General features: G+C 41.1%; 1 protein-coding gene across 4 annotated transcripts in view; it reads right to left on the reverse strand.

Moving 5' to 3' along the window:
- thrab (thyroid hormone receptor alpha b) overlaps positions 1-25,000 on the reverse strand; it is a 333,280-nt gene that overhangs the window by 300,692 nt on the left and 7,588 nt on the right. The gene's annotated exons all lie outside the window — the stretch shown is intronic.

Here is a 25,000-nt window from a genome sequence, read left to right on the forward strand (position 1 = left end):
AGGAAAGTTTTTTGGGGTTTTTTTTGGGATCGAGTAGCCGGCGCAGACTGTCTGTATAGGTGGAGAAAACTGCTAGTCGCCGGCGCTTGTGGACACCTCCACCAATGTGGTAGCATCACCACCAATCGTGCGATACACAGCAAATGTTTTCCGAACTTTGCAAGTTGTGCTTTGATGCGTCTCCGCCTCGTGAGTGGCCAAAATCATCACAGAAAATTTCAGTCCATGCGTTGAAATTTGGTGGCGATGTTTTCATCAGCAAACTAAGCTGCTAATACTCACAGATGGGTTTGGGAATACTTCCTGAAGCTCGTGGAAACATCGCCACCAAAAACCTCATTTTCATCGATAAAGCATCGTGAGCTGTAGTGTGACCGTAGCCTTGCATGACAAGTCGGAAGTACAACATTAAAGGTCACGATGACAAGAAATAAATATTGCTTTGAGTCATTGCAGAACCAAGATGGAAGTCAATCAATCCAGCTTTGGTCATAATGCACCAGCAGAAGGAAATCAACTGAACAGCGTCCAAGATTTATTCGATGCAGCGGCACTTTAGTCCTCAAGTCTGCCCAGCTCTCTCGTCTCCTTATTTGTATGCTCTGTTCAAACAGATTAGCTTCCAAAACTTCAATTTTCATGCTAAATCAACCATCAGCACCATCGTGCTCATCATCTTGTAAAACTCTAGTCATAACTCACCATCGTACAGCTCCAGTGCCTTCTGACTCTGAGCCCGGCGTTTGCACCAACGTCTCCACGAAGTCTCCACTGGATTTCTCATTCATATGAAGTGATGAGTGAGGAAAAAAAGCCCTGGTGCTTCATTGCTAACAGCAGAACATAGACTCCACTGGAACTGCTTTAGCATTCTCACTGTAACATCAACATGGAAACGGAGACGGTACACCGCCACTAACTTCTCAAAAGACTATCAAAGCTGCAGCAGCACCCACACCAGGATCACTAATATTTCAATATAAACATGTGTAATGTATTTTAAGTGTAAACACACAGCAGTGGTGTGAGAATCTGGAATGAATGTAGGGTTAAAGTCCATTAGCGTGTGTAGAAATGGCCCATTTTATGCTGTAGGGCAATCAGGCGCCTTGAACGATCCAAACGCTTTATGCCAGGAATGTTCATCCACTCAACAGGAAGCTTCAGCTGAGAGACGACTGGGTGTGAGGGTTCCCTGAAAGAAACATCTACATGAAGAACTCGTATGAAAGCATTAACCCCTGAGAGTCTTCTTTCACCACAAATCACACACGCGTCTTCCCGGCGCCCTTTTCCTCTCAGAGCTCATTAGTCTCCCCCCACACCAGCAGAAAGTGACGCCTCCATTAGCACAACGGCTTTTGATTTTCTGCCAGATCTCCCTCCATCCATTTCAGCGCGCATTATCTCGTGAAGTTATTACTAAAGATAATATTCCAAATGGTGGAAATGTAATTGGCTGTCTGGCAAACTATAAGACCCAGAGTGCTGCAAATCAATTATCAGGTCTGCTTTACGAACGCGCCGAGCCTCTGTCTGAGTCGGGCCGCTTAATCCGAGTCGGGCAAATTCCAGCCTTATGGATGTGACATTTGAACTCAAACTGACCTGAGAACTGTCTCACAGCCCACAGGAGATTAAAAAACATGACACATCACTTTCCTGTACATATTTCGTACGCAGTATACAGAAATTTACACACTCACTGGGTCACACACACACACACACACACACACACACAGGAGAGTTTTGGTAGGAAATCTGAGCTCCATCCGGGACATGGAGAACCAAAACCAGGGCATAAATCTCTATCCGTCTCTCGTGAGGAAATTGATGAATTGTTCTGATAAATTTGGGGACTTTTTGTTTGTGAATGTGTCGATATAATAAAAAGAAAATCACACGTTGGCTTGAAGATATGAAGTTTATCTTCTTGTGTTGAAAAACTCACATTCAAGGCATTTATCAGACACTCTTATCCAGAGCGATGTACAACACACCCAGAGCAGCCTGGGGAGCAGGTGGGGGTTTGGCACCTTGCTCAAGGGCACTTCAGCCATTCCTGCTGGTCCAGGGAACCGAACCAGCAACCTTTTGGTCCCAACACTGCTTCTCTAACCATTAAGCCACAGTTTCCAAGAGCTACTGAATAAGAGATGGTTTCAAGCTCAACTAGCATCCTCTCTCATATTGGTGAATGTAGCTGTCAACAAACCAAAGACAGGGCGACCAGCTTGAGGCTATAAGAGCCCAGTAACACAGGCCTCCCTCGAGGAGCCCTTTGAATGCTCAGAGGAGACCATCTTCAGGTGATGGAAGTCCACCAAATGGGATCTCAGCCAAGAGGTCATCTGTGGATCCCCCACTGGATGTGTGCAAGGACATGACTGCACGTTTCCCCATGAAGACAAAGAGAGGACACTATGGACACTGTGATGAAGGACACACCAACACACTATACGGCAGGTGCAATGTCCATCTCTGCTGCTCAGAGGAAAAGAACTGTCTTTGGGACTGTCACTGTAAATAAGCACTGGCTCTGGGACAGTTCATTTAGTTTCTAAATACAATTTTATCCTTTTTTATTTATTGTAATTAATTTATTATGATTCATAAAATGCAACTGTTGTGCAATTATTATTAATAATATATCGTCTTATGGGGGTATATAAGCAGGCAAATCTGCAATTAAACCCTGAGTTGTTCTTTGTTTAGACAGTGCAAGTACAACGTGATACAAAAATTCTGCTCTCAACGGGGCCCGATACTGCAATATTACAACATTATAACATTTCCCTAAAAACTAACTAAAACATAAAAAAATTTGAAAAGTCTTTCATTTCTGCATTAAAGCCCTCCTACAACTTCTGAATGCTGAAAAAAACATTTTACTCTTTTTTTTTTTTTTAATATATTTGAGTTGATGACATAAGTGAGTGGACAAAATTCCCTGGAACGGGTTTGACTGCTTCACGATTATACCAACAAATATTGGAACTCAAGAAGGATCACCTTCCATTAGGGTTACGACTATGAAAGTGTTTTCAAAAATTCTACTTTCCTGATGTTGCATTTGGTGAACTTTTACTCATATATTACTTTTTTTAAGTTATTTTTATTGGGTCATGCAAAAACCTCCCGCACCCAACATCACCTCACTTTTGATAAATACATGTATATAAAATAAATAAATCATGATTATAAAATAAATTAATTGAAAGATGTGTAAAGTACTTTTATATAACAATAAATTGCTTAACAATTGTGGTAATTAACAATTATAATTATTATTACAACAATTGTTAAGCAATTTATTGTTATATAAAAGTACTTTACACATCTTTCAATTAATTTATAATCATGATTTATTTATTTTATATACATGTATTTATCAAAAGTGAGGTGATGTTGGGTGCGGGAGGTTTTTGCATGACCCAATAAAAATAACTTTAAAAAAGTAATATATGAGTAAAAGTTCACCAAATGCAACATCAGGAAAGTAGAAATTTTGAAAACACTTTCACAGTCATAACCCTACCTTCCATGAGTAAGAACTGAAGTTCAGAACATATATTTTGGCGATGTACAAAGTACTGTAAATGTTGGCATTTGCGTGTGCTGATTTTCAGTGGGTACACCAATACGAATAAACTGTTTGAACGTCTGTTGAAAATAAAATATTTGATCGGCCATTTGTGCATCTAAAACGATCTACACGTGATCACAGTCGCAATTAGACTGCCACGGTTTATTCACTGTATAAACTGGTATTTGTATTAAATGTACTGAATGGGCTATAATTTCCACATTCACTTTCCTGCTCACACTGACATGATTATTATTATTATTATTTATTTTTTTTTTTAATTCAGTGAGATGTCTTTCTAGAAGATGCTCAGAGATTCCCTGTAGTTGACACTCCAATTCCAAGTGGGGACACCGTGCAACATCCACCTCACCCAACCTAAACGACATACCGGTAAAACATACGAGACTTGAGCCATTATTATCCCTCATCATCATCATCTCAGACATCGGAACTCAGAAATCGGAATGATGTTATTTGAGGAGACTGTCCAGAGTTTCAGAGTAGGAATTCCAAGTCGAGAGAGTGCTTTCTTTAGTTTTGCAAATTATAATTTATAACCTTGACCTTAAACTTGGGAAATATTAACGACTAGAAATTCAGAGCTGTACATGAAAGTAATCCTGCAATCCACTGTACTCTTGGAAGAACCCAGACTTCCAACATGGAAAAGTTCAATGGAATGCAGTGGTTATTCCACACAAAATTCCAAGGCAAAAGGATGCAAAGAGAAGAACAGTGATTATTGTAAATATAACTTCACAGTTGGAATTGATTCAGGGGACAGAGCTGCAAGAGGAATAATGACGCCGAGGGACACGACTACTCTGATATCCATCCACACTGAGGATTAGGACCTCTACAGACCAGCTTGTCTTTGTAAGGAACGAAGGAGAATTCTGTATCAGAAACATCTACGATGAAGCACACGATATTCTGATAGTCATAATATCCAGTTGAACAATATCATAGAGTTCAGCAAACGTATGAAAAACATGTTCTTGAATGTTGACACTCCTGTTTGACACGTTCAGAGTGATCACAAACCCGGACATACTTGTGACATATTTTCATTATTACGAAACATTATTTTGTTGTTAAGACACCTATTTTCATCAATATAGTTGAGCACGCAATATAAAAAATGGGATATCTACACAACCCAAATGGCATCTACATTATTATTAAATATTGATGACGTACCTGACCTGAATACGAATGCGTTATTCGGCATGAACAGATTTATGGCTTAATTTTTTACTTGCGCAGCATGGCTTAAGGCCAATTTATGCTGACAACCCAGTCCTCGCAGACAGTGTCGCAGACAGTGTCTGCATAGCCCCCCCACCTTCGCAGACGCTCTGCGCGCACCTCCCAAAAATTGTGACCACCGCAGAAGCCTCGCAGACAGCGCCGCAGACAAGAGGGCTCTGATTGGTCCACTCTACCCGCTGTACACGCACTTCCGCTCCCCTACTTTCCCGGTTTGGTTTGTTTTCACGACCGGCATTTTTAAAAACATGAGCGAAGATGGAGCAGCATGAAGAGCGGTTGATCGAGGAAGTGAGGAAGTACGTACATCTATACAACTCCAGTTCTAATCATTATAAGTAACCAGAGGATAAACACTCCACTAATCACACCCACCAACTACTCCTAGCGACTTCGCGCCCCCTTGCGTTGTGCCGGTGAATAACATCGCGCACGCCTATTAATCCCCGCTCAACAATAAATTACAACTGTCTGCGAAAAGCTATCTGCGAAAGGCTTGTCGCAAGAGCATGCAGACGCCCTTAGACTGTTGCTGTCCATATGCTGCAATACCACCATCAAACAGCGGGGGCAGTACAGCACCATGTGACAACGTGTCCGCAAATTACTAAACAAACTGCAGGTCTATTCTAGACTGTTATTAAGTAATTACACAAGCTAATTTTCCTCTTACAGTTTGAGTTTTAGAGACATGTCCTGTTCAACAGCACAGGTTTGTGTGCAAGTTTTCTGGACTTTTTTTTATAAATACTTCATAAATACTCAATTTTATATGAATAAAATACTTAATCTTGATAAATACTTTTGAATGTAAGGTCAGAGTTTTTGATTTAGGACGTAGATCATGACAGTCACAAAGATGGCCAAAAAAACCCACCTTGTTGGTATGCTAACATCACTGCATATAAATATTTTTACCAAAATTAAAAAAAAAATCTTTTGAAGAAAAAAAAAATTGTGATTTTAATATAGTGGTTTCTGTATTATTGACTTGTGGAAAAGTTAAACTGCCAATAACTCACATCCTAATTAAAAGCCCATTAAAATATATCATAAAATGACGATATTGTGTATGCTGTACCACAGCGTGCTTCAGAGCAACGTAAAGGTGATCGTGGACTCAGCGGCTCAAACTCAAACTGCTCCAAACCTCAGAATACTATTTTTTTAAAAAGTGACATCATTCTTCCTAGCCATCCACAAAGCAAAGAAAGATTTAATCCCCAGGGGGTCTTTATGATGTTGTGCTTCACTGTGAGAAGTTAAAACTTTGTGCTGCTGAAAATAACTACAAAACTCACCGCCAAAATACGCTGCGGTTACACAGAGCCAAACATCAGCGGCTGTTTATAGGGCTCAGATCCCTGCTTCTCTGATGCCGTTTTTCACTAAACAGAGAGAGAGACATGTCTACTGAACATAATCAGCACTTTTTTTTTTTTTACAGTTCTGGCTCACAGAGATGGAAAGAAAATGTGCACAATGGGAGAAGAGCACGTCTCCGAGTTCGAGCTCTCGATCATCTCTGAGTGAGTGTGGATACGAGAACAGCCTCGCATCAGCGTACACAGCCTGATAACAGCTGCATCGTGTTTTTATTTTGCAGCTCAAGGCCATCGAGCTACTCTCGCGCGCGCGTGTGTGTGCGCGCACGCCGGTTCTCATACTCCAGGAAACCGCAGTCATGCAGGAGTAACCACCTGATGGCAACGGTGACAAAGCATCAAAGAGCCTCAGAGCAACTGAAATGAAGGGGTTTAGGATTTCAGAACAAGACCAAGTCGAATAAAATCCCGCACACGTGGCGTCAAAAGTCCCAGAAGCAGGAAAAAAAAAAAAAAAAAAAAAAAGAGCGACATCGCTTCAATCTTGGTTTTTAAACTCCACCATTCGATGATCAGTTATGGGGAGGCAAATTTACATTTCTCACATTTATTTTTTTATTCTATTGAGTGATCATGTATTCTCCAATCTGATTAGATCACAAGATAGTGATAATATGTTCTAAAAGTACTATAGTAACAGCTTGTTCACTGGGACCAACAGACAACCCACGGAATCTATGACTGGTTAAAAAAAAAAACGTTATTACCTCTGACAACTGTGTTGGAGAAGGTTATGTTTTCACCTCTGTTTGTTTGTTTGTTACCAACATGACTCAAAAAGTAGTGAACAGAGTTTGATGAAATTTGGAGGAAAGGTGAGCCATGGGCCAAGAAACAATTGTCTAGATTTTAATGCAAATCCGGATATGTATGCAGATCCAGTATTTTTTTTTTTTGTCTTTTCCCAATGTAACTCAAAAAATAGTGAACGGATTTGGATGAAATTTGGTGGACAGCTTTAATACTATCCTCGGTTCAAGTCATTTGATTTTGATGTTGAAAATATGTGGCTTATGCTGCTGAATATTGCAGTCACTTTGTAGTAACATTTTAAAAGCTTAAAAATGTCAGCCATCAAGCAAAGCGACGTTTTTCGGCGCTGGTCACACTGCAGCTGGCGAATACCTGGTGATGAAAAATTGGTCACATGGCCACCAATTGTGCAACGCACAGCAAATGTTCTCCCAGCTTTGGGAGTTGTTTTTTGGTGCGTCTCCGCCTCATGAGTGCCCAAACACATCATGAAAAATTTCAGTGTGTGCATTGAAATTTGGTGGCGATGTTTTCTTCAGCAAACTAAGCAGCAAATATTTGCAGATGGGTTCTGGAATACTTCCTGAAGGTCGGGGAACCTTCACCGAGCCTCCTGAGATATTGAGTATTTGTCCTAAATCCATATCCCGATGCTCACAGGTACCTCAGCAACACAGTGGTGAGGCGGAGCCTAAGCTTCACCGAGACTTGAAAAGTGCATTTACATTTGGCAATCCTTCGCCAAGGTTCGTAACTGGTTGTGCGAAGGGTTTATGAATACTCAACAAATGTTTGGCAACAGACATCATGTTTGCGATCGTCACTGATCGGTTGGCGCTGATGTCACGCATTGTTGAAGTTCATTGAGCGAGGCATCAGCAATCATTCTCCTGCCAGACACCAATACGTACAAAACCCTCAAGCACGCCTCCTAGGAAAAAGACCAGGTCTCCTCAAAAGAAAAGGGCCAAGTGTTCACCTGGTGTGTGACCACAACTTTTAGCTCACCTGTACGAAGGACACATCGCCACCAAATCACCTCATTTTCATCAATAACCCACTGCAAAGCATGGCGAGCTGTAGCGTGACCGTAGCCTTAACTAACCTGAACTGCTCAGTTTGCCTTTTAAACATTGCATACTGTATACAAGAGGAACATGATAGTAATATTAGGGCTGGGAAATATGACCATATGATAATATCATGATCAGTTGTGGTGCAATACATTGAGGTATCGTAATATTGTATATTATTAAGTACTGTGATACAGTATCTTGTTCATTGTAAAGTGTTTATTTTATTACAGAATTTGTTTCCTGATTTTCAGGGTGAAATTGAAATTTACATCAGAGATTTTATAATTTGGAAAAAAAATGCTATAAAAGAAAATCTCAGAAAATTGTAACGCATAATCTCACAATAGTGATATTATAGAGTCACGCATATCGCCCACAAGTCCGGTCTCAAGAGCAATCTTTGAAGGTCTCAGTCTCGTCTCAGAACTGACAGCATTTTTACTCGGTCTCGTCTCGGTCTCGGACATAGAGACTCGGGATTTTATTTCAAGACCACAACTGCGGGGATCTCACTAAATTGCCTAAAATGCATTGTCTGATTTATTTGTTAACATCGTTACTGTGGGCGGCACGGTGGTGTAGTGGTTAGCGCTGTCGCCTCACAGCAAGAAGGTCCTGGGTTCGAGCCCCGGGGCCGGCGAGGGCCTTTCTGTGCGGAGTTTGCATGTTCTCCCCGTGTCCGCGTGGGTTTCCTCCGGGTGCTCCGGTTTCCCCCACAGTCCAAAGACATGCAGGTTAGGTTAACTGGTGACTCTAAATTGAGCGTAGGTGTGAATGTGAGTGTGAATGGTTGTCTGTGTCTATGTGTCAGCCCTGTGATGACCTGGTGACTTGTCCAGGGTGTACCCCGCCTTTCGCCCGTAGTCAGCTGGGATAGGCTCCAGCTTGCCTGCGACCCTGTAGAAGGATAAAGCGGCTAGAGATAATGAGATGAGATGAGATCGTTACTGTGACTGGATGCAAAATTTCATGCTTCAAATGCAATCAATAACGTGACTCGGTACTAATTTGAAAGGTTTTTTTTTCCCTGTTAACTGCTGTTACCCCTCCCCCACCCCCTTCACACACAATGGTCTGGTTCTGGTCTTGACTCGGTCTTGCCATACTTTGGTCTTGACTTGATCTCAACCCCTCAAAGTCTCAGTCTTGTCTTCGTCTCAATACACTTTGGTCTCGGTCTTGACTCGGTCTCATCCTGCTTTGGTCTTGCCTTGATCTCAAAGTCTCAGGTCTTGTTTCGGCCTTGATACACTTTGGTCTCGGTCATGACCTGGTTTTGGTTCCGGTGGTCTTGACTACAACACTACTTTCCTCTCTTTCACAATAAAATAAAATAAAATAAATTCGTCATCATCATCATCATCTTCAAACCTGCAGGGTTTTTAAGCACAAGAATCCTGTTTTGTCAGGAGCTGATTTTCAGTTCTACTGTACATACAGTATCATGATACACATTGTGTTCTGTAGAAACTGCAGCAGTCGTGATGTGATATTTTTGTCATATCACCCACCGATACGATCTTTCTACTCCAAATATTATTAATACACTGAAACGTGTTTGCTTTTAAAACACGGGCTCTCGAATGAAATAAAATATTACATTTATTCAGACGTAAGACAACATTCGCGCTTGTTGCTGCACACAATCCAGCATTGATGACATCTTCGTCGCTGCAGTGAAACTGATACGAAGAGATCAGAGACGATCCGTTTTCAGCACTTGTACTGAATCTTTCAGCAGCTCCAGCTGTTTGTTCACGTTTTATTGCAACAGCTTTTAATAACAGCGGTGCAGAAAAGGGAGAAGAGAGATATCCATACAGCACGGCTCATTAACTTTAGTAGATCAACACGGGGGGTTTTCTCATGGAAAAAAAAACAATCAGCCCATTCATTTTTATGTCTGAATTTCAAATAATAGCAAATAAATCCATCCATCCAAGAGCCAAGTCGGGTTTCTACACAAGCAACACACAGAAGCTGAACACTGAAAATCCATCGCGGAATTCACTACAATTGCTGTTTTTAACACCAGAAGTGGTTCCTCACCGTCCAAAGTGCGACCTGTTAGCCTACTTCAGCAGTGTGTGTTAAGTAGAGCTTGTTAACCTGCCCTCCTTCCTGCCGGAGTGTGTAACGAGATTGGGGACGTGTGACGGCAGCCACCGAGGCTGAACTTTGAAATAGTTCAGAACGTTTGCTGCTGATAAGGCGAGCTGCTCTGGGACAGGACTGAATTTATCAGCACACGACCTCCTGGGCCGGGAGCGCAAACACACAACACACTTTTACAGTTTTTCAGAGAGAGAGAGACAGAGAGAGAGAGAAAGAGAGAGAGAGAGACAGAGACAAACACATTCAGAGAGAGAGAGACAGAGAGAGAGAGAGAGAGAGAGAGACAGAGACAAACACACTCAGAGAGAGACAGAGACAAACACATTCAGGGAGAGAGAGAGAGACAGAGACAAACACACTCAGAGAGAGAGAGAGAGAGACAGACAGAGAGAGAGAGAGAGAAACACTCAGAGAGACAGAGAGAGAGAGAGAGAGAGAGAGAGACAGGGAGAAACACACTCAGAGAGAGAGAGACAGAGAGAGAGAGAGAGAGAGAGAGAGACACTCAGAGAGAGACAGAGAGAGAGAGAGAGACAGGGAGAAACACACTCAGAGAGAGAGAGAGAGAGAGAGAGAGAGAGACACTCAGAGAGAGACAGAGAGAGAGAGAGAGACAGGGAGAAACACACTCAGAGAGAGAGAGAGAGAGAGAGAGAGAGAGAGAGAGAGAGAGACACTCAGAGAGAGACAGAGAGAGAGAGAGAGAGAGAGAGAGACAGGGAGAAACACACTCAGAGAGAGAGACAGACAGAGAGAGAGAGAAACACTCTCAAAGAGAGAGAGAAACACTCAAAGAGAGAGAGAGACAAACCCTCAGAGAGAGAGAGAGAGAGACACACAAACAGTCAGAAAGAGAGAGAGTGAAAGGTGGAATACAGAAACAGCTCAAGGACTAAAATGGACTATATCACCCCTTTCACATACAAAACCTGTTAATTTATATGAAAAAAACAACACAGGATCGATAAAAAATTTTCATTCCCACTCAGTCTCCCATAACAGGTGTCCTGTATTCCCACCGGACTGTCCATAGCAGGACGTTATGTAGCGCAAAACTATGCAAGATGTATAAAGCCTTGACCTTGAATGTAGCGTTGTACAGGAAACTAATGCTGTGATCTACTCTGCTGGAAAAACCCAGAATTCCGACATGGAAAAGTCCAATGGAACGCAATGGTTATTCAATACAAAATTCCAAGTCGGGAACTTGGGCATCATCTAACTTACCCAACTTAAAAGATGTATAAAGCATGCAAGACCGAATCCATTGTTTAATACAAATTACATAATTCCGAGTCAGAACTCGGAATTATGTAATTTGAGGAAACTGTCCTAAGTTACCAAGTAGGAATTCTGAATTGAGAGAACTTCTGTTTTCTTTAGTTTTGCCTATTCAGCGTTACAACTTTGAAATTGAATGTAGCATTGTAAGTTAAATGTTAAACTAGTACTGCAATCCACTGTACTCTTGGAAAAACCCAGAATTCTGACATGGAAAAAGTCGAATGGAATGCAGTGGTTATTCACCACAAAATTCCAAGTCAGGAACTTGGGCAACATCTAACTTGCCTGACTTCTCTGACAAACACACTTGACATAGCATCAATACAGCCGCACAGCACAGAGTCAACAGTAAACGGAATTCCCTTTGCGTTTTTGTTCTGCTTGATAAAATGTGACCAAAACCTTTCTGTTATGCAAATGCTTTTGAACAGATTTGCAAGTTTAGTAAGATTGAGAACACTTCACTTACACTATCTGTCATTTCTCATCATTAATTGAGCAGAAATAATTAATATGTTCAAATCCAGACACCAGCCGCACAAATATCTGACTGTTCTGGGCAGCCGTGTTTTTCCCCGAGCTGAAGCACTGGAACGTTTGGAGTAAGTGCAGTGGATTGCAGTGTGAGGAGGTCATGAGCAACATTTGAGTGCTGCTCGTAAACAGGAGCGTTTGATTGGTTCAGCCGGAAGGGGGCGTGGCTGTCAGTGGGGAATTCTACGATTTGGAGTTCACAGAAACTGTGCCACAACTGAACTAGACACTTTCCATAAATAATGTAAGGAATAAAACATTCTAGGGTGTTTTATAACGTTGAAGGAATGTTACTTATGTAACGTTGTATTAATGACAGGAAAGTGAGAGCTATTAGATACAGGACATTACCTTACAAATAATAAGTGTTATTTCACAAGCGTGTGTCTGGTCTGTCTGGGTTCTTTATATTTAATTTGAGATAAAATGATTGTTAAAGGAAAAACAAAACAAACCAACAGTACATAAAAAACACCACATATCGAAAAATCCTGAAGTTAGCCCTTTTTTTGCCCATGTCACTTTTTTCAATGCCGTTGCTCTGAGAACGAGAAATGTGCCTCAGGAAGGGACTCCCACAGGAACCCCATCGTCTCCTGAAGAAAGTTAACTCTTTTTAGCTGTGTGTGTTCACTGGGCACAAATCAGCATCACGTCATCTTGTTCTGCCCTGCGAATGTCCGATACGCTTCTGCAAAACACTTCTGAATTCAAAGTGCTAAATAAAGAAATCCTGTATTATCATTATAATTTACTCCTCATCACTTCACATCGTTATCTTCAATATAAACACAGAACGCAACTCAGCTTTTTAAACAGTCCCCTATCGCCTCCTGCACAATAATACTGACAATGTTTTGATGTTTGAAACAGATATTGGACTTTATTCTCTCCACATTCACTGGATATGAGCAATCGCATGCTCTGATTGGCTACTCTACTACTAGGATATCAGCTCATATACCATGAGTGGAGAAAAACAAAATGGCAGAGCGTGTTGCTGAACCAACCGAGGATGAAATAAAAACTCTACTCGAAAACAAAACCCCCAATACACACACATACATACATATATATCTCATCTCATTATCTGTAGCCGCTTTATCCTGTCCTACAGGGTCGCAGGTGAGCTGGAGCCTATCCCAGCTGACTACGGGCGAAAGGCGGGGTTCACCCTGGACAAGAATTATCATCATGTTTTTCTCAAATTGCTGCGGTCATTTGACCGGTTTGTTTACATTCTAAGCGGAAGTGATTTTGTCAGACATTTTGTATAAAAAGTTTTTTTATTTATTGAATTTGCAAAAAATAAATGCTCTGTTTCTCAAAATCCAGTGAATGTGAATAGAATAAAACAGTTATTCCACTCAATCTCGGTGCTACGCGCCTCGTCGCTTATCAGCTCACGTACGACTCGATTTCATGGAGTAACTGTTAAAGACATCACACTTTGTATCACAGCTGTTGATTAATTTTCTACAACTGCTACAGAAGCTCTGACATGTGACATGGAAGTGATAAGAGGAATGAACTTGTTCTGTTCACTCAACATTAAATCTATCTAATAAACGGATAAAAAGTTAAAAATGCTGTTCTTTAAAAAATAAAACACGATTAGTGTTGGCAAACTGCAGTAGTATAAGAACAATAAAACGCTTCAGGATTAACCCCAGGGTGATTTGTTACACAGTTCATCTGAATGCTTGATTCTGATTGATCAATTACGCATCCTACAGTCTAATATTTCTATATAACTGTTATTATGGACCATGTCATCAGTAGAAGCAATAAAATCATCTTTAAATCAATAAAACACTCATCAAAGTCCTACATCATCCTGTCATGGTTTATTTCACAGTAATGACCGGCTCACTGTTAGGCATGTAACAATATATTGATTATGTATCGATAAATCATGATACAACTTTATGACAATTTGAATCAATGAAATTTTAAACAATGAATCGTGATTATTACCAGCCTGCGTAATCTCTTGGTTTTTCCTCGCTGTGATTATGTTGTTTATAATGTACAATAGCGGGCATGCATGTGACTTCACTGTAGGCGGAAGGAACAGTTCTAATGCAGCAAACACATACACACACACACACCTAAAAGATATGTGAAACTTTATTTTTTATTAATTTAACAAAATTAATAAGTTGATAATTAATAGGAAAACAAATGATGCTTTTTTTGTTAATAACGTTCCCTTCATTTAATCTTTTTTTCAAAAATATCATGGGAAAATCTAATCATGAACCAATAAGTGTTTTATTTCTTATATACTGTATAAACAGTGTCTTCAACGCCATACATTATATTATCTTAGAAATAAATTATTTCCAAGGGTGTCTCTGGTGTGTCTCATTTCTTTACTCTGCATGCACATTTTCTAGATGGATTATTAATGATGGTCAATTTCACTGGTAACAGTGACAATAAAGGGTTCATTCATTCATTAAACATTTACAGCGATTTCAAGGGAGAAAAATTCACTACTGTGCAAGCCGAGTACATGAGAAAATATCAGAAAGTGTATTGTAAACAATAACAGTAGCAGTGGACCGGATTGATCAGAATTCCTTCAAGAGCATGGGATTTTTTTAAAAAATCAGAAGAAAAAAAAATCTGGAGCAAAGACTGAGTGTGAACGTTCACCTTCACTAAACAAAGGTGTGAAACATTTCATGAAGAAAGGAATCAAAATGCTGAAACTCGCAGCAGGTACGAATCATTAACACTCTTCATTCATCAGGCTGAACTTCATCTCATAATAATAATAATAATAATAATAATAACCATCCATGCATTACAAATTACGGCATATATTTAGTACTGTGCAAAAGTCTTGGCCCCCTAGTTTTTTGTTTTTCATCAAAACTTTGTTATAGAGTTCTATTTTATGACTTCTACATTATCGAGAGCACTTTTCAGATGAAAAAAGAAATCATAATGAAGGCTGCTGGGTTTTGGTGTAAAATGAAGAAGTGAGTGTGACAGTCAAAGTGTCCAGAAGAACTGTGGCTGGTTCTGTAAGATGCTCAGGAAAACCTACAGATCATTTCCACATAAAACTGACCTCACTGGACCTGAGACGGATTTATTTTAAAGCAAAGGGTCGTCTCACACCAAATACTGACTCTGTTTCATTTATTATGGCTCACTGATTACTGTTTATAGTATTTATTTTTTGTAAATGTTGAAACATTTCATTATTTTTAAGCCATTTTTGGTCGACAGCATTTCTTTACATGTGACTAAGACTTTTGCTCAGGACTGTGCATCGTCACGTTACATCACGTTCATGTCAAATTACAGCCACTGAATTGTAACAGCTTTAAAACAAAACACTACAGACACGGAAATATTAAAAAACACAACCATGTTTCACTGGAAAGTCACAAAAAACCTTTACACTTTTCAACAAATAGGAATTTCATCCGAGAGAGACAGGAGGATGAGGGACGTGAGGACACTGCATTCCTGAACTCCTGTAACTATTTTTTTTTCACGGTGCATGCACTTTGGACAGCTTGGAAAAAGGCCAGGAGGGTCACATGTGCTCAGTTACAGGTCACTTCAGGATACTCTGGGAAAGAGCGAGACACAGACATGTCCAACCATCTCACATGTCCAACATTAACAGAGATCAATCAAGACAAGATGTCTTTACTTGGATAACGGTCCAGTCATCAGCTGTGTGACTCCAATCTGTAATCCAGCAGTCAATGTACACAAATACAACAAACGCATCACAGCAGAGTCCATACTCTATTACACACTTGACGACAGGAATGTGTGTTAGCGTGGATTTATCTCGTCTCCATGGAGACAGTGTGGGGATTTTTTTTTTGGTTATCTTATCTTAGGGAAACTTTTAATTGATTCCAACATAAAAATGTTCCTTTAGAGATACAGCGGCTCATCGTGATGCAGTAATGCAAACACGTAAATAAACAGAGCTTCGAGCTTCAGGTCATATTCACATCAAAGATCAGAAAATGTGGGAGGGGAAATGTGAGCTTAGTGATCAGAGACATTTTAGAAACTGCTGATTTCCTGCGATTTTCTCTCTCTCTCTCTCTCACACACACAAATCTCAAGGATGGTGTGAAAAGTAAAAGATATAGAAAGGTAGTTCTGTAGGTGCTGAGAGGTCTGAGGAGAACAAACAGCTCACAGCAAAGCGACAGTCACTCAAATAATCACCTTTTACAAATGTGATGCACAGAAAAGCGTCTCAAAGTTGGGCAACATGTTGATGCTAAAGGCAGACAGGCTACAACAGGAAGAGAGCATATCGGGTTACACTCCTATACAACCCCGATTCCAAAAAAGTTGGGACAAAGTACAAATTGTAAATAAAAACAGAACGCAATAATTTACAAATCTCAAAAACTGATATTGTATTCACGATAGAACATAGACAACATATCAAATGTCGAAAGTGAGACATTTTGAAATTTCATGCCAAATATTGGCTCATTTGAAATTTCATGACAGCAACACATCTCAAAAAAAGTTGGGACAGGGGCAATAAGAGGCTGGAAAAGTTAAAGGTACAAAAAAGGAACAGCTGGAGGACCAAATTGCAACTCATTAGGTCAATTGGCAATAGGTCATTAACATGACTGGGTATAAAAAGAGCATCTTGGAGTGGCAGCGGCTCTCAGAAGTAAAGATGGGAAGAGGATCACCAATCCCCCTAATTCTGCGCCGACAAATAGTGGAGCAATATCAGAAAGGAGTTCGACAGTGTAAAATTGCAAAGAGTTTGAACATATCATCATCTACAGTGCATAATATCATCAAAAGATTCAGAGAATCTGGAAGAATCTCTGTGCGTAAGGGTCAAGGCCGGAAAACCATACTGGGTGCCCGTGATCTTCGGGCCCTTAGACGGCACTGCATCACATACAGGCATGCTTCTGTATTGGAAATCACAAAATGGGCTCAGGAATATTTCCAGAGAACATTATCTGTGAACACAATTCACCGTCCCATCCGCCGTTGCCAGCTAAAACTCTATAGTTCAAAGAAGAAGCCGTATCTAAACATGATCCAGAAGCGCAGACGTCTTCTCTGGGCCAAGGCTCATTTAAAATGGACTGTGGCAAAGTGGAAAACTGTTCTGTGGTCAGACGAATCAAAATTTGAAGTTCTTTATGGAAATCAGGGACGCCGTGTCATTCGGACTAAAGAGGAGAAGGACGACCCGAGTTGTTATTGGCGCTCAGTTCAGAAGCCTGCATCTCTGATGGTATGGGGTTGCATTAGTGCGTGTGGCATGGGCAGCTTACACATCTGGAAAGACACCATCAATGCTGAAAGGTATATCCAGGTTCTAGAGCAACATATGCTCCCATCCAGACGACGTCTCTTTCAGGGAAGACCTTGCATTTTCCAACATGACAACGCCAAACCACATACTGCATCAATTACAGCATCATGGCTGCGTAGAAGAAGGGTCCGGGTACTGAACTGGCCAGCCTGCAGTCCAGATCTTTCACCCATAGAAAACATTTGGCGCATCATAAAATGGAAGATACGACAAAAAAGACCTAAGACAGTTGAGCAACTAGAATCCTACATTAGACAAGAATGGGTTAACATTCCTATCCCTAAACTTGAGCAACTTGTCTCCTCAGTCCCCAGACGTTTACAGACTGTTGTAAAGAGAAAAGGGGATGTCTCACAGTGGGAAACATGGCCTTGTCCCAACTTTTTTGAGATGTGTTGTTGTCATGAAATTTAAAAATCACCTAATTTTTCTCTTTAAATGATACATTTTCTCAGTTTAAACATTTGATATGTCATCTATGTTCTATTCTGAATAAAATATGGAATTTTGAAACTTCCACATCATTGCATTCCATTTTTATTTACAATTTGTACTTTGTCCCAACTTTTTTGGAATCGGGGTTGTAAAAGGTGTACAGCGTAACAAGGCCTCTCACCTCATCATGGGCTCAACACTTTTCCGTTGAATAAAAATAACCAAACGCAAACATGGAGACATACTGAACCAGTCAAAAGTTTGTACACCCCTACTTGACTCATTCATTGGGGTTTCTGTATTTTGTATTCTCGACACTGTAGAACAAAACTGAAGACATCAAAACTATAAAATAACATCTGGAACGTGTCTGGAATTATGTAGAAAATAAAAAACCAATTTGGTTGATATTTTAGATTCTTCAGCGTATCCAGCGTTTCCCTTGATGACTCTTTGTACACTATTGTCATTCTCTTAAGCAGCTTCATGAGGGAGTCACCTGGAATACTTTACAATTAACAGCTGTGTCTCGTCAAAAGGTCATTAGTGGACGAGTTTCTTTCCTTCTTAATGAGTTTGAGATCAAACAGTAAATAATAAACATACAATTAATAAAATAGCCCTACTCCACAGCTGCAGTAATCCATACAGTATTATATCAAGATCCGAACAACTCAGTGAAGAGAAACGACATCCATCATTACTTTAAGACATGAAGTGACTTAATTAATAAAAATAAAGAAAAAACACTGAATTAGAAGGTGTGTCCAAACTTTTGCTTTTAACTGGTATTCTAAACACACATATATATGTATATATACACACACTCGTGTGCACGTATGTGTGTGTGTGTGTATATATAAGCGTATGTGTATTTTTTATGTATGTATACAGCGGTGGCGGCAGAGGGCCCCCCCAAGTTAAGATGGGAGTCCTTTGACTATTTACAAGGAAGAAAAGGAGAGAGTAGTGTGAATAAACAGCCTGCTGAGTGCCTTTGTTTTCTCTTATTAAATCCCGCTGTGCTCCTTCATCCCGGCACCCCGCCGGCATCCCTTTGTACCGTAGGTTGGTAGCACCCATTCGCACCAAAACCGATGCAAATTAGCCTGGCCCTGACGTCACCAATTGCTTCTGCTTTCCGGGATTTTCCTTATTTTGCTTACACAAAACTGCAAAACCCATCACTTTTAGTAGACGAGCTGATTTATGAATATTCTGTGGACTAATTAACCTGTTGCTGTGGCAACTGTCTAGACATGTCTGGTCTCCTTGGGTACTAATGCCAAAGCGAGGACCCTGTGACAGCAAGGCTATGACAGCATCGCTACATTTGTATCTGACTGATAACTCGTGTCCCGTCCGGATGGCTAGATATGCCGCTTTTCCACTACCAACGCGGCTGAGTTGGGCTGAGCCGTGCCGTGCTGAGTTGGGCTGAGTCGAGCCGAGTGGGGCTGTTGGAGTTGCATTTCGACTACAACCGCGCTGAACCGTGCTGGCTGGAAGTGGGTGGACACATTGGGTGGACACATTGGGTGGAGTTAGTGAAAGTGGGTGGACGTCACGTGATGTCGTTAGGCAGCACAAACAGTGACATCAGTGACCTTTTAAGCGGTAGTCTCACGACCCGGATAGTAAACAATAAACATGGAGGACATGGAGTCGTTAGTGTTGCTGGTCTTGGTGCTGTGGCTTGTCGTCACCAACAACGCCAACAGATACTGGCAAGAGCGTATAGATGAGGCGAGGCGCATAAGGCTTCAGAAATTCTCATAATTCGTAATTCTTCTTCCGGGTTTACGGTGTTTACAGATCCCAGCGTGCTCGCGGGGCGTGTGTGGGCATGTGAGGACACTCCTCCTCACCAATCAGTGCACAGGGGAGTGTCTCCTCACGCCCCCAGCCCCACTCGGCTCCGTTTGGCTCGTTTCAGCCCCACTCCAAAACCGTGCGAGTTTTGGGTGCTAAGCAGGGCTGAAGCGAGCTGAGTCGTGCTGTTCTGAGGTAGTCGAAACGCGAGCCGTGTCGGGCTGAAGCGAGCTGAAAAAGGGTAGTGGAAAAGGGCCAATAGTGTTCACGAGGCGTACAAGCAGTTTTGGGCGCCCAAAAACTTGATGCTGCTCTCCATCTATATGAATTCGCTTGCTGCCCTAACCACTCACTGAAAATCAGTATGAAGAGGAAAGTCCTTCCCGCGCCATATGGCGCATTAGGCAGCGCCGATCTCTGGGGGGGGCTAGTCCTCTGGTAACCGTGAGTTGGCCTAGTGGTTAGCGTGTCTGCCTCTCGATCGGGAGATTGCAAGTTCTACTCCCGGTCGGGTCATACCAAAGACCACCATAAAAATAGTACCTACTGCTGTCTGGCAAGGCACGCTGCAATTCGGATGCGAGTGGGGAGTCAAACTCTTGCGGAGAATGAAGAGGAGTTTCAGACAAATATCCACTGCAAACTTTTTGGGCTTGACAAAGGCACCCAAGTTGTTTGATGATAACGAGGTAAGTTTTCAGTATAATTTTTTTAAAAGGTGCCCTTCCACCAAAAGCGTTTAATACTGGCTCTTTTTGAAATACCACAGTTCACTCCGAGTTGCATCTGCATGCTGCATGTGAAAATGTAATTCTACTCCCATTCCCTGTATTAGCTTAAGAAAGAAAATGGTTGGAAAAACGAGCAAATCTGAAAAAGCCATACGATCTTACATCACTTCGAAAATTAGTATTCATGACCTCGCCTACCTTGGCTTGCGACCGCCCACAGGAAGAAAGTTCGGATTTAAGCGGGAGGAGAGACAGCAGAGGCCATCTCGTCAGTAGCTAACGAAGAGGACCTAACAGCAAGTTGAAAACATGTCTGAACAAGTTCGTGCCGGTGTTATTTGTGGCAGTAACACACCAACGTTGCATTTCTTGCCCAAGATAGAAGAGGTGAAGAAGAAATGGTTGGAATTTATCTTTGGAACACCACCAGCGAAGTGTAATGCAGCGTTAGTGCTGTGTTCTGATCATTTCAACCACAGGGACTTTTCAAACTTCGGTGCCTTCAGTCGTGGTTTTGCTTTGAGGTTGTTTTTAATCCCTGGATCTGTACCGTCAAGACGATCGACCACCAGCTCACAAGCTGTAAGTAAAACATGAACTTTTTGTTCGAAGGTTTTTGTTACAAAATAACATGTTCATATTTTCCACGTTAGCATGCATGACATGGCCACAAGCTCGGCAGGGATGAGTTTTCTCCGCTTTTCGGCGGATTTCCGCTTTTTCTGAGTAAAAAAACGAACCTTTTTATATTACGCCAAATCCGTTGAGAATTTTTTTAATTAATTTCGGGGGGTTGGGGTATGTTCCTTCATGCTGTTCAAACGTTAACTCCAACGATGTTTACACATTATTTGTAAGTCGCCATCTTTAGTCTCATTTAATCTTGTTGAATGTGATGTAAAATTCATGTTATTTACATTGTTATTGGTCAAAACATTGATGTCGAGACCATAATAGCCAATCGAAATAGTTTTTACAAAGACACCTATATCCGCTTGTTCTGACCCACTGGAGGTAGCGTCACAGTGCTGTTAGCCAATCAGAGGTAACACGTTTACTGATTGTTGTTAGCCAATCAGAGGTAACATGTTTACATGTCATGAATATTAATGAGTAAGAGCCGAAATCCTGTCGTTCTCCCGCCACCCACTACTCCAGCAAACTAGAACAGCCGGAAACAGGAGAACCACAGCATTTTTTTTTTTCACCAAAACCGGCTCACAGGGCGTTCATTCATACTAGAGACCACCGCACAATTAATGAAAAAAACGATGCAATGAGGCCTTTAACATCCCAAGTCAAATTTCGCAAACCAAGAAATGAATGCCTGTTTACTCGCACTGAAGGCTAGAGGAAAGAGAGTTATTCATGCTATTGCTTTATACCACGTCGCTGAGCAGGTATATAAACCTATTTGCTCTTTAATTCAATAAGGACACTGAGGTCAAATTTTCTTGCGTTTTGTTTGTGTGTGTGTGTGGGGGGGGGATCCATGAGAAAACTAAGGGAATGTAGTTTCTCCAGTTTACTGATACAGCCCCATATGTCATTCACACATGCTTCAATACACCATTATCACACAGTTTTGATTTGAAAAATATGCAACAAACAGAAAAAAAAATTCATTCACACCCGATCTGGGGTCACGACCGGTCATTACCAGTCAGCTGGATTTCCCGGGAGCTGCAGCGGTCCTTGAAGGATTGGGAATATTACTTTCATGGGCTTATTCCTTGGTCAAAACAGGATTGCCGAGAGATGTGTTCGGTTTTTAGGTATTATTAGGTGTTTATTCAAATTTTCCAAGGCTATTTGGCCTAATCATTGAAATATTTGACTAGCACTGTGTGAAGTTTTGTAATGATGTGTGTTGACAGTAACCCATGGTAAGAAGGTGTTATCCACTCAGTGATACGGAGGAGATGTAATTACATTATAGTTTCATTGGTTCTGTTTCATATAGAAAAAAATACATGGACGAAATGTATTCTAATAGAAACGTTAAACTTGGCTTTACTCTTGCAAAATTCGCCTCTCAAAATGTGGGAAATAGCATTTTAGAGAGTTAAAAATTCCAAAATTTCCCAGGGTGGGGGGAGTATGCCCCCAGACCCCCATAGATTTGGCACGCCTTTGGTGCATGACATCACCCCCCCCATCCAAAACTTCCTGCCGCCACCTCTGATATATATATATATATAAATAAACTGTGCACTATCACCTGTATGTATCCTTGCAGGTGACAGTGCATTCCTGGGCACCCTTAGTGTGTGTCTGTGTGTACTGTATGTATGTGAGTATATTATATTATATATATATATATATATATATATATATATATATATATATACACACACACACAGGGCCTGAATTTCAGCACGGGATTGCGGGTATTGTGCACAATTTAATTGATTCCCGCAAATCCAACACTTATAATGAGGGAAATTTCAGCATACATTTACAGCAATGTATATTAATGTTCAACCAACGTCTACAGCGGTGCTTACTGCAGGATGACTGGCCGAAACCGCTGTGTCCGACTGTCTGACTTCGACCCTGAACACAAACTCTGCACCTCCCGCTAGCACGGGGACACGGGGAGAACATGCAAACTCCGCACAGAAAGGCCCTCGCCGGCCACGGGGCTCGAACCCGGACCTTCTTGCTGTGAGGCGACAGCGCTAACCACTACACCACCGTGTCGCCCCCAACACTAACTTATTTTAATTATTACTTATTAACAATATTTCTTGGGACCAGAAGAAAATTGCAGAGGGTTTAACATATAAAGTTTCAAATGTGCATAAACTGAAAACCGTTGCCCATGACCTTTAAGGAAAGAAACACAAAGCTGGCTAAAACATAAATCTACATCATCTGAGACGGAACCCACTCAGAAAAAACAGTGGAGCCCGAAAAGACTAATGAAAACAGTGCCATGTGATGTCAACATGAACAACTTTAATCCTCAGACAGGTAACTAACATTACTGTAATACGTTTAAGGCTAACCGGCTCAGAGTATATGAATGGCTCCAACTAAACAACAGTGATATTAATGGCGCAATGTGTAAAATGTATGGTGCTGCGCATTTTATCAGCTGATGTTACAAAACATCAATTTTAAGTCACTCAGATGTTTCTCATTCAATAGACCTTAGGAGAGTGAGGAAGATTCAACAAAATTTGATGCTAATGCTACTTACGCAGAATACAACACTTAACCTAGTAGGCTAGCCTGACAATAAACAATACTGGACAATGTGCAATATAATGTGCAACACCTCTTCTGTTGGACTCCCCCTCCTCTTCCCCATATCTTGTTCTTTTTTATATTTGTATATGCAAAAAACTAATTTATCTAGAAGTTTCTCTATTTCTATTCTCTGTTTATCCTGTAATGATGCTACTGGAATTTTAATTTCCCTGAGGGAACCCGCCCAAAGGGATTAATAAAGTTTTATCTAATCTAATCTAATCTTAACTGTATAATACTACTAGTGCATCTCAAAAAATTAGAATATTGTGAAAAAGTTCAATATTTTCCATCAGTTATTTAAGAAAGTGAAAATGTTATATATTATAGACTCATTACACATAAACTAAAATGTTTCAAGCATTTTTCTATTTTAATTTTAATCAGTATGGCATACAGTACAAAAACATAAAAAAAAACATCTCAAAATATTAGAATATTTCATTTTGAGTTTGAGTAAAACAGTATGAACACAGTGTATCTCTCGGTGTAGTTCAGTACACACAACCACAACCATGGGGAAGACTGCTGACTTGAATGTTGTCCAGAAGATGATCACTGATGCCCTCCACAAGGAGGGGAAGCCACAAAAGGTCATTGCTGAAAAGGGTGGCTGGAAAAGGTGCACAAGCAACAGGGATGGCCGCAGTCTTGAGAGGATTGTCAAGAAAAGTTGATTCAAGAACTTGGGAGAGCTTCACAAGGAGTGGACTGAGGCTGGTGTCAGTGTATCAAGACCCATCACGAACAGACATCTTCAAGAAAGGGGCTACAACTTTCACATTCCTAATATCAAGCTACTCCTGAGCCAGAGGCAATGTCAGAAGTGTCTTATCTGGGCTAAGGAGAGAAAGAAATGGACTGTTGCTCAGTGGTCCAAAGTCCTCTTTTCAGATGAAAGTACATTTTGCATTTAATTTGGAAATCACGGTTCTAGAGTCTGGAGGAAGAGTGGAGAGGCACAGAATCCAAGGTGTTTGAAGCCCAGTGTGAAGTTTCCACAGTCTGTGATGATTTGGGGTGCCATGTCATCTGCTAGTGTCGGTCCACTGTATTTTATCAAGTCCAAAGTCAACACAGCCATCTACCAGGAGATTTTAGAGCATTTCATGCTTCCATCTGCTGACGAGCTTTTTGGAGATGCTGATTTCCTTTTCCAGCAGAACTTGGCACCTACCCACAGTGCCAAAACTACTACCAAATGGTTTGCTGACCATGATATTACTGTGTTTGATTGGCCAGCCAACTTGCCTGGCCTGAACCCCATAGAGAATCTATGGGGTATTGTCAAGAAGAAGATGAGAAACACCCGACCCAAAAATACAGATACGCTGAAGGCCACTATCAAAGCAACCTGGGCTTCAGTAACACCTCAGCAGTGCCACAGACTGATCACCTCCATGCCACACCGCATTGAT

This window comes from Neoarius graeffei, chromosome 14, assembly GCF_027579695.1.
Source record: "Neoarius graeffei isolate fNeoGra1 chromosome 14, fNeoGra1.pri, whole genome shotgun sequence".
Taxonomy (NCBI): domain Eukaryota; kingdom Metazoa; phylum Chordata; class Actinopteri; order Siluriformes; family Ariidae; genus Neoarius; species Neoarius graeffei.